Source organism: Martes martes (genome assembly GCF_963455335.1).
Source record: "Martes martes genome assembly, chromosome: 2".
Lineage (NCBI taxonomy): Eukaryota > Metazoa > Chordata > Mammalia > Carnivora > Mustelidae > Martes > Martes martes.
The window spans coordinates 64,601,544-64,612,646 of NC_137889.1; positions in this window are offsets into that span (position 1 = coordinate 64,601,544).

The following is an 11,103-nucleotide window of genomic DNA, read 5'->3' on the forward strand; positions in this document are numbered from 1 at the left end:
ATTAATTATTGCTGTTACTACTCCAGCTTTCCCTGGAGGAAGACTCTAGTTGTTCTCAGAGGAGCCAGGCTTCCACCCAAGAGGAGCCAGCGACTATCTGTTGGCCAGTCATGTAAGTCTTAACACAGAGCTTGGATCTAGAGAACTTTAATGGGGGTAAGAAGACAAGTCCTTCCTCCTCTGCCTACTGCCTCCCAAATAAACTGACATCTGTCTCAGAGCTGAACAATAAATGCTTAATTTGGTTTTCTCCCACAGTTGAGTTAAGGAAAAGGAGCAAAAACAGTGTTTTTCATGGTAAAGTAGATCTTAAAGGATAGATCTTAATCTGTGATAACAAGCCCTCTGAACAGGTTCTTAGAACCTGATGGAAAGCAGTGTTCACAGTAAATTCCTATGACCTATTTTTTGTGCAGAGTACCATTTGAATGTGAACCATGAAAAAGCCATAAAACAATGCAGAAATAATAACAATGTCTCATTCTGTGCTTTGTCTTCAGAGTAGAGTTCCTGAACTGTTCAGTCCTCATGCTTTCCAAGCCAAAGATATCTTCTCCACCCTCTTTATTTGTATTGTTTTGATAAGCACCCAACACCTTTAGGTAAGGGAAGTATTTGCAAGTGGTGGTGTGAAAGTTAGCTGAGCTGCTCTGATTAAAGTAGGTATCAGAACCAAAGCCATAAAGCACAGTTGGCCTTCTGCCCATCCCCCCCAACCATTCACCGAACTCTGAGGGGCTTTCTCTGAGGGGAAAATTGCAATCATACAAGATTAAGTCCAGGTTCCTTAATTAAGTCCAGATACGTGATTTGGTTTCCACTTAACCTTTCTAGCCTTAATCTTTAACATTTCCTACTTCACTGCCACCATTCACACCTTTGCTAAGGTGGTTCTTTCTCCCTATGTTTTCCATCTTAGTTTGCTCTGTTACTTTGTATCGCCCCTACTCAGTTCAATATTCTTCCTTCCAAAAATTGCTAGTTTAGAAGGAGCATTCTTTCTTTGATTTCTCATAGTGCCCTGTCCATAGCTCTCTCTTAGCATTCACCCAATTATGTAAGTGAAATGATATATTTGTCTTCCTGACTGAAAAGTGAGTTCTAGGCCTTAGGAAGTATACCTTTATTTATTACTTGTCTCCACCATTCAAAATAGTGACTGGTACTTAAAAGGTAATGAAATATGTGGTGAACTAAGCTAAAGGCAGTAGCAGGAAGATCAGAGAAAGGAAGACTCAGAAGATGTGTAGAGAACAGAATCTATTGGACTTGGAACAATTACATTTTAGGAGTACCAAGGACATAAAAAAAGGGGAAAAAGTTAAGGTGATGCCAAAACTTTTAGCATGAGCAACTAGGGACATGGTGGTGCTGCTGACCAGGGTAGACAATTCAGGCAACAGCAACAACAACAAAGATTTGAAAAGAAAGACGATGAGTTAAATGACCGTGTTTTAGATATTGATGGGATAACAAGTGAAGATGTCCAGTGAGAAGGGAAGAAAATGTATCTAGAGCTCACAAGCAAGATTTGCTCTAGAAGTATATTTGGAGGTTTTCATTATATTGGTAGGTTGAAGTTGTGTGAATGGTCATTATCCTCGGGAAAATGTGCAGAGGGTGGAAATGCTCAAACCAAAATATAGAATGAAGAGAGAACAGCAAATCCTCTGGCAGAATCTTCTGAAATTAGTAGTGGATGAAGGTAAATCCTGGGTAAGATGGAACATTTTGTAAAAATGCACTATTCTAAGGAATGGTTTATAAATGAGTTGCCAGTAGGATGAGTGTCTCTCCCAAATCAATCAGGGTAAGGGCATATAGAATAGATAAATATAAGGAATATAAGTGTTATATTTTTTTCAATAGACAGGTATAAAGTCCTCTTCAGATTTCTTTTGGTTAGTGAAAACAGGTATTAATGTAGGGGCTTTGGTAAAAGCAAACTGATGAAATGCAAACTTTTGGAAAGTGCAGGATACTCTTTATGCCATTTCAGCTTACAGAGATTTCATAGGAACATTCCACCTTCAGATAGCAGGAAGAAGCTGTGTTCTAACTCATTTTTATGAGGATTTTTTTGTGACTTATTAAAAGTGAGAATCGGAAAGTTGGAATTTATTGGTATCTCTCCAAGGAAGTCTATAGTGAATGTATTAAGTAACTTAATGTTTAAGTAATTTAATATTTCACCAGCCAGCATCTCCCCTCTCTTTTTCTGGGAACTGCTTGCACTTGTCAACTTTCCTGCTTATGCTATATAACAAACAACTCTGAGAGTTCACTGGCTTACAAAACAAAGTACTTCTTGCTTACATTACATACAGACTACAAGTTGCCTACAATGGTGCTTCAGGCTTTGGGAAGTAATCTACTGTGCACCATGTCTTATCTCATCCTGGATTCCAGATTGGAGAAGCAGGTCCTAATGTGAGACCTGCCATTCTCATGGTGAGAATGGGAGAAACCTGTTAGAAAAATTATGATGCCTTTTTTTTAAAAAAACTTTATTTATTTACTTGGTTGGTTGTTTCAGTAATCTCTACATCCAAGGTGGGGCTCAGACTCACAACTCCAAGGTCAAGAGTTGTATGCCTTTCCAACTAAGCCAGCCAGGCACCCCAAAAATCATGATGCCCCTTAAAGCTTCTACACAAGGGTGTTGTATGTCATGGCATTTCACTCCATTGGCTAAAGCATGTCATATGACTAAGCTCAGCCTTAATGGATAGGGGATATATATTCACCAGGAAAGAGACACTTCAAGTCACATGTACATGGAAAGGGAAGGACAAATAAGTCAATAATACAATTTGCCATACTATTCCTCTGTCAGCTTAATCTCCATGACTCTTGTGGGAAAATTCCCATGTTCTTACATGTTCCCAATTTTTTGGCCATAATTGAAAATGTAACTCAAACAGAGCCCTTCTATTTTCTTTTTTATTTTTTTAAAGATTTTATTTATTTATTTGACAGAGAGAGATCACAAGTAGGCAGAGAGGCAGGCAGAGAGAGAGGAGGAAGCAGGCTCCCTGCTGAGCAAAGAGCCCGATGTGGGGCTCGATCCCAGGACCCTGGGATCATGACCCGAGCCGAAGGCAGAGGCTTTAACCCACTGAGCCACCCAGGCACCCCGAGCCCTTCTATTTTCTAATAGGATTTGGTGGGGGGGACCCAAATTGTATATGTGGTGCTGAAGCGAGCACTCCAGTAGCCCAATTGTAAAATGTAGTGCCTGGGAGTCATCAGTGACCATGTTCCTCAGCATATAGAGAAAACTAGGCTGCAGTAGTAGGGAATAGAGCTGACACACAGAATAAAGTCAAACAAGGACAGGAAGTTATGGCATTTCTGCTCTTCCTGTGGTTTGGTTGTTCAGCCATTCCTTGGATTCTGTGAATCATGAAGCTTTTTTTTGTCTAAGCCAAAATTGTATTGGTTTTTGTCTTTTGTAATGATATCAAGGTAATGGATATGTAATTTCATACATTTAGGTAGTCACTGTAATTGACAGTTCACAAATGAGGATTAGAATTAGGGATGGAAGTTCTCTCTGATACCCTGGCTGGAAGAAATATTTAACAAGAACACCCAAATACATTATTCTACACTATTCTCACCAGCAGTTCTTTGTACTGGTTTCTTCCAAGGGCACTAACAAACTGGGAAACAGTGACCCAAAAAAAATGGGCTGATGTTGATTATCTTGCCAGAAATGTTTGCATTATGAACTAATTGATGTTATGATTTTTAAACTAGCTTTTTAGTGAGTTGGGTTAGTGTGAATCATTTCTAAGAATTTGAGTTAAGTATTTAGAATTTAAGAATCTGAAAATTGAGGATCATATTAGAGGCAAAACTTATCCGGGTCTGACCTTGCCTACAGCAGGTATACAACCTAATTTTAGGCATCTCTTTAACTGAACAATCATCATAAACCTGGATTTTTCAAGGTGTTGAAAGATAGAATTTCTATGAAGAACTGACTTCTGAACACAAAATTCAACTTCCTGATCATCTCTATCTCAAAAAAGATGTAAAAGATGTATGTTATCTACAGTGTTTTTAGCCCTAGACTATCAATGTTTAGAACAACCTGAGGTTATATTAGTGAAAATAGCAGAGTAACATACTCCAAATTTCACCCCCCTATAAAAGCAAATGAAAAATAGGCAAATGAAATAATGAAAAATGATCAGAATTAACTTTTTTATGACTTTAAAAATTAGCCAAAGGGCTATGGCAAACTGTCGCATATTTATTTGGCAAAAAGGGCTGATTTTTAATATGAACAGTAAAATATACAGTGTTTTAAACTGTGCCAGCCCTATCCTCTGCTCCCCAGATCAGTGGTAGCTGTGAGAGTAAGAGCCTGCATTCCTGGTACCAGAGGGAACAAAAACATACTTCATAAGCAAAGAATTGTAATTAATTGCAGTTGACCCTTGAATAGTATGGGTTTGAGCTGCACAGATCCACCTACATACAGATTTTTTCAATAAATGCAGCACTGTAAATGTATTTTCATTATTATTATCTTCATATTTTCTCTTGCTTACTTTGTTATAAAAATACAGTATATAATATATACAAAGTATGGGTTGATTGTTATTGGTAAGGTTTCTGGTCAACAGTAGGCTATTACTAGTTAAGTTTTTTGGGAACCAAATGATATAACTGGGTTTTCAACTGCCCAGGAGGATCATGAGGGGGCTCACCACTCAACTCCCATGTTGTTCAAGGGTCAACTATATTTGTCCTAACCATGTCTGGTGGCTCCCTGGAATATTGGCCCAAAGACTTGTCTTTATTTTGCCTAACTCCAAACTAGCCTAGTGCTAAAGCTCCTTCCCACAGAGCATGTGTTGAAAACATTTACAGTATAATATCTTGGGTTATTGTGCCTGCTATGATAAATAATAGCTGGGATAAACATAAACTAATCAGAAAGGCTGGGCTCTGAGTGTCTTGTAAGGGCTTACAAAGCTCCTAAGAATTTAGAAGGCCAAACACATGCTCAGGGTGCTGTGCATGCTCAGGAAAGATCCAAGCAAGCCCTACGTTCTCACTCCCTGCTGACTTTGAGGTTCTAAGAAAGAAGGACAGAGTTGTACAGTGCCTGGTGAATGTCGAAAGGATGGCACAACAAACATACATGGGTTCTCCTCAAAGACTGGGACATTTTTTGGTTCCAAGTATTTAAGGAAATCTCTGATCAATCATTTAGCTGGTCACTAAGCTACTGTAACAGGTACTTTAGGGGCTATATACAACAAAGAACAGACTGCAGAATTACTTCAAGGAGAGGCAGAAACAGGGGCTCCTGGCTAGCTTAGTCAGTAAAGCATTGCCACTTGTTATCTCAGAGTTACTGGTTTGAGCTTCATATTGGGTGTAGAGATTACTTAAAGATAAAATCATAAAAAGAAAGTCACTAAACAAACAGTACGAACTATAATAAGCAGTAACATCAACCAATCTTAGGGAATGGGAGATTTAATATAATCATTATCACCCAAAGTCTATATTTACATAAAGGTTCACTCCTGGTGTATAGTCTATGACTTTTGACAAATATATAATGCCATGTAGCTTCCATTGTAGTATCATACAGAATAGCTACACTGCCCTAAAAATTTTCTGTGCTCTGCCTATTCATCCCTTCTTCCCCTCTAACCCAAGGTAACCACTCTTCTTTTTACTGTCTCCATCGTTTTGCCTTTTCAGAATGTCATATGGTTGAAATCATATAGTATTAGCCATTTCAGAACTTCTTCTTCATTCCATTCCATTCAGCCATTCCAAAACTACTTCTATTTACTCATATGTATCAAAGGTTCCTCTATATCTTTTAGTGGATTGATAACTCATTTCTTTTTAGTGCTAAATGGTATGTGGTTTTCTGGATGTACACCATTTATTTATCTATTCATCTACTAAAGGAAATCTTGGTTGCTTCCAAATTTTGGCAATTATGAATAAAGCTGGTATAAACATTTGAATGCAAATTTTTGTGTGAACATAAGTTGTTTTTTTTTTTTTAAGATTTATTTATTTTAGAGAGAGAGAGAAAGTTGGGGGGAGGGGCAGAGGGAAAGGGAGAGAGAGAGAAAGAATCCCAAGCAGATTCCCCACTGAGAAGGGAGCCTGATGCAGGGCTTGATCCCATGATCTGGAGATCATGATCTGAGCTAAAATCAAGAGTCGAACACTTAAAACAACTGAGCCAACAAGCCACCCCAACATAGGTTTTCACCTCCTTTGGATAAAAAAATAAAGAGCATGATTGCTAGATTGTGTGTTAACACTATGTTTTGGGGGCAGTTGGGTGGCTCAGTTGCTTAAGTGGTCGACTCTTGGTTTCATCTCAGGCTATGATCTCAGGGTCCTGGGATGGAGCCTGGCGTTGGGCTCTGTAATTGGTGTGGAGTCTACTTGAGATTTTCTCCCTTTGCCTCTGCCCTCCCTCATGCACACTCTTCTCTTTCTCCCTTTCTCTCTCTCTCTCAAATAAATAAATAAATCTTAAAAAAAAAAAAAAAAAGATCATGGGGTGCCTGGGTGTCTCAGTTGGTTAAGCATCTGTCTTCCGCTCAGGTCTGATCCCAGGGTCCTGGGATCAAGCCCTGCAATGGGCTCCCTGCTCAGTGGAGAGCCTGGTTCTCCCTCTCCCTCTGTTGCTACCCCTAAGTTATGTGTGCTTTCTCTCTGTCAAATACATGAAATCTTAAAAAGAAAAAGCCTATGTTTAGTTGTTTTTTGTTTTTTTTTTTTAGATTTTATTTATTTATTTGACAGAGATCACAAGTAGATGGAGAGGCAGGCGGGGGGTGGGTGGGAAGCAGCATCCCGCTGAGCAGAGAGCCTGATGCGGGGCTCGATCCCAGGACCCTCGGATCATGACCTGAGCCAAAGGCAGAGGCTTTAACCCACTGAGCCACCCAGGTGCCCCTAGGTTTTTTGTGTTTGTTTGTTTTTTATAAGATTTTATTTATTTACTTGACACAGAGAGAGAGAGATCATAAGAAGGCAGAGAGGCAGGCAGAGAGAGAGAGGGAAGCAGACTCCTGCCAAGCAGAGAGCCCAGGGTGTGGGGCTTGATCCCAGAACCCTGAGATCATGACTTGAGCCAAAGGCAGAGGCTTAACCCACTGAGACACCTAGGTACCCCTATGGTTAGTTTTTAAGAAGCCTCTAGTCTTCCAAAGTGGCTATACCATTTCACATTCTCTGCAGCAATGGATGAAAGTTCCCATTGCTCCCCATCTTCACCGACATTTGGTACTGTAATCAATTTGGATTTTGGCTGTTTTAATAGATGTGTAGTGATATTTCTTTGTTGTTTTAATTTGAAATTTCCTGTTGGCATATAATGAGAAGCATCTTTCCATATGCTTATTTGACATTTGGTGTATCTTTTTTGATGAGGTGTCTGTTCATATCTTTTGCCCATTTTTTAAAATCAGGTCATTCGCTTTTCTTATTATTGAGTTATAAATATTATTTGTTTACTTTGGATAACAGTCCTTTCTCAGATACGCCTTCTGCAAATATTTTCTCCCACAATATGGCTTCCCTTCGCATTCTCTTGATAGTGTCTTTCACATATAAGTTTTTAAATTTAGCAAAACCCAATTTAATCATTCTTTTTTTCATGAATTGTGTCTTTGACGTTCTTTCTAAAAAGTTATCACCATTCATAAGGTCATGTAGATTTAATCCTATGTTATCATCTAAGGTTTTTATAGTTTTGCATTTTATACCTAAGTCTGTGATCTATTTTTAGTTAATTTTTGTGAAGGGTATAAAGTCTGCGTCTAGATTTTTTTTTTTTTAACATGTGAACATCCTGTTGTTCCAGCACCATTTGTGGACAAGTCTGTCTTTGCTCCTTTATTAAAAATCAGTTGACTGTATTTATTTGGGTCTAATTTGGAGCTCTCTAAACTATTTCATTGATCTATTTGTTATTTGGCCAATACCACCCTGTGTTGATTACTGAAGTTTTATAGCAAGTCTTGATGTCAGATAGATTTAGTCTTTTGAATTTGTTTTTCCTTTTCAATATTGTATTGGCTATTCTGAGTCTCTTAGCTCTCCATATAAACTTTGCAGTCAGTTTGTTGATGCCCTCAAAATATCTCACTAGGATTTTTATTCGGAGTGCACTGAATCTATGCACCAAGTTGTAAAGAACTGACATCTTGATAATATTGAAACTTCCTATTCATTAAATTTGTAATTTCTGCCCATTTATTTAGTTTTTAAATTTCTTTCATCAGAGATTTATTGTTTTCTTCAAATAGATCTTGTACATATTTTGTTGGATTTATACTTAATTATTTCATTTGAGGGGGTACTGATATAAGTGACGATGTTTTTAATTTCAAATTCTACTTGTTCACTGTTGGCATATAGGAGAGTGATTTATTTTTGTATATTAATGTGTCCTATAGCTTTGCTGTAATTGCTTTTTCATTCCAGAAGATGTTTTTGTCAGTTCTTTCTGATTTTCTATATAAGTAATCATGTCACCTGTGAACAAAGACCCATTTTATTTCTTCCTTCTTAGTCCATACACCTTTCATTTTCTTTTCCTGTCTTACTGCATTAGCTAGGGTTTCATTACAAGGTTGAAAAGGAGTAGTGAGAGAGGGGACATCTTGGCTTTGTTCCTGATCTTAGCAGGAAAGCTTCTAGTTTTTCACCATTAAATATGACATTAGCTTAGGGGTTTTGTAGATTTCGTAATCAAGTTGAAGGTGTTACCCTTTATTCTTAGTTTGCTGAGAATTTTTGTCATGAATGAATGTTGCGTTTTGTCAAATGCTGTATCTGTGATAAGATCATATGATTTTTCTTCTTAGCCTATTGACATGATCAATTACATTAGTTGATTTTAAAAGGTTGAATCAGCCTTGTGTATCTGGAGTAAATTTCACTTAGTTGTGGTATATAATTCCTTATACATTGTTGACTTTGATTTGCATTGTTGAATTTGATTTACTAATATTTTATTGGAGATTTTTATACCTATGCTCATGAGAGATTTTAGCCTGTAATTTTCTTTTCTTGTTTTTGTTTTGTTTTGTTTTGTTTTGAAGATATTATTTATTTAGTTGACAAAGAGAGAGCAAGAGAGGGAACACAAGCAGGGGGAGGGGCAGATGGAGAGGGAGAAGCAGGCTTCCTACTGAGCAGGAAGCCCATTGTGGGACTTGATCCCAGGACCCTCGGATCATGATCTGAGCTGAAGGCAGACACTTAGCAACTGAGCCACCCAGGCACCCCTTATAATTTTCTTTTCTTTTGATAGCTTTGTCTGGTTTTGGTATTGGGGTAGTGCTGACTTCATAGAATGAGTTAAATATTCTCGCTGCTTCTGTCCTTTGAAAGAGATTGTAGATAATTGCTATAATTTTTTCCTTAAGTGATAGAATTCATTACTGAGTCTAATCTGGGCAGGAAATGGTTTTTCAAACATGATACCAAAAGCAAAAGAACCAAAGAAATAAATAAATTGGACTTGATCAAAGTTGAAAACTGTTGTGCGTCAAAGGACACTATCAAGAATAGGAGAAAATATTTGTAAGTCACATATTTGTTAAGGATCTAATATCCATAATATATAAAGGACTCTTATAACTCAACTAAGAAAGACAAATAACCCAATTAAAAAATAGGCAAAAGATCTAATAGACATTTATCCAAAGAAGATAAACAAATGACCAACAAGCATAAGAAAAGATGCTCAACATCATTAGTCATCAGGGAAATGCAAATCAAAACCATAATGAGATACTACTTTGTACACACTAGGATGGCTATAACCAAAAAAACAGTAACAAACTCAAAATTAAAATGAAACTACCCTATGATCCAGAAAATGTATTACTGGGTATTTACCCAAAGAATACAAAAACAGTCATTCAAAGGAATATATATACCCTTGTGTTTATTGTAATATTACTTACAATAACTAAATTATGGAAGAAGTCCAAATATCCACTGACAGATAAATGGATAAAGAAGATAAGGTATACATATACAATGGAATATTATTCAGCCATAAAAAAGAACAAAATCTTGCTATTTGCATCAAAATGGATAGATCTAGAGAGCATAATGCTAAGCAAAAAAGTCAGTCAGAGAAAGGCAGTTACCATAAAATTTCACTCGTGGAGTTTAGGAAACAAAACAAATAAGGAAAAAAGAGACAAACCAAAAAATAGACTCTTAACTATAGAGAACAAACAGGTGATTACTAGAGGGGTACTAGGGGGGCAATAAGTGAAGGGGATTAACTATACTTACATTGATGAACACTATATGAAACTGCTTGTTCACTATTTTGTACACCTGGAACTAAGATAACACTGTATGTAGAATTAAGATTTTTTTAAAAAGCAGTAACAATTGTTGGTGAGGATATGGAGAAATTGGATCTGTCATACATTGCAATGCAAAATTGTGTGGTCTCTTTGAAAAAGCCACTTGAAAGTTCTTCAGAATGTTAAACAGAGGATTACTGTATTACCCAGTAATTCCACTTCTAGGTATGTATCTGAGAGAACTGAAACATGTTCACAGTAAAACTTGTACATGAATTTTCACAGTGGCATTATTTATAATAGCCAAAAAATGGAAACAAGCCATATGTAATGATGATGAATGAACCAAAAAATTGTATAGCCATATACAGTTTGTTTTTAGATTCCACATGAAATATTATTCAGCCAGAAAAAGGAATGAAGTACTAATACACACTACAATGTGGATGAACTTAGAAAACATACACTAAGTGAAAGAAGACTGGAACAAAATTCCTTGCATTGTATGATTCCATTTACATGAAATGTCCAGAATAGGAAATAGAGACAAAAGGCAGATTAATAGTTTTCTAAGGCTGGGGTAGGGGTGGACAAATAGTGGAGTAACTGCTAATGGGAATAGGGTTTCTTTTGGCAGGTGATGAAAATGTTCTGAAATTATATTGTGATCATGGTCACACAACATAGTGAAAATACTAAAAACCATTGGAGTATATACTTTAAAATGGTAAATTTTGAGATGCCTGGGTGGCTCAGTCAGTTAAGCATC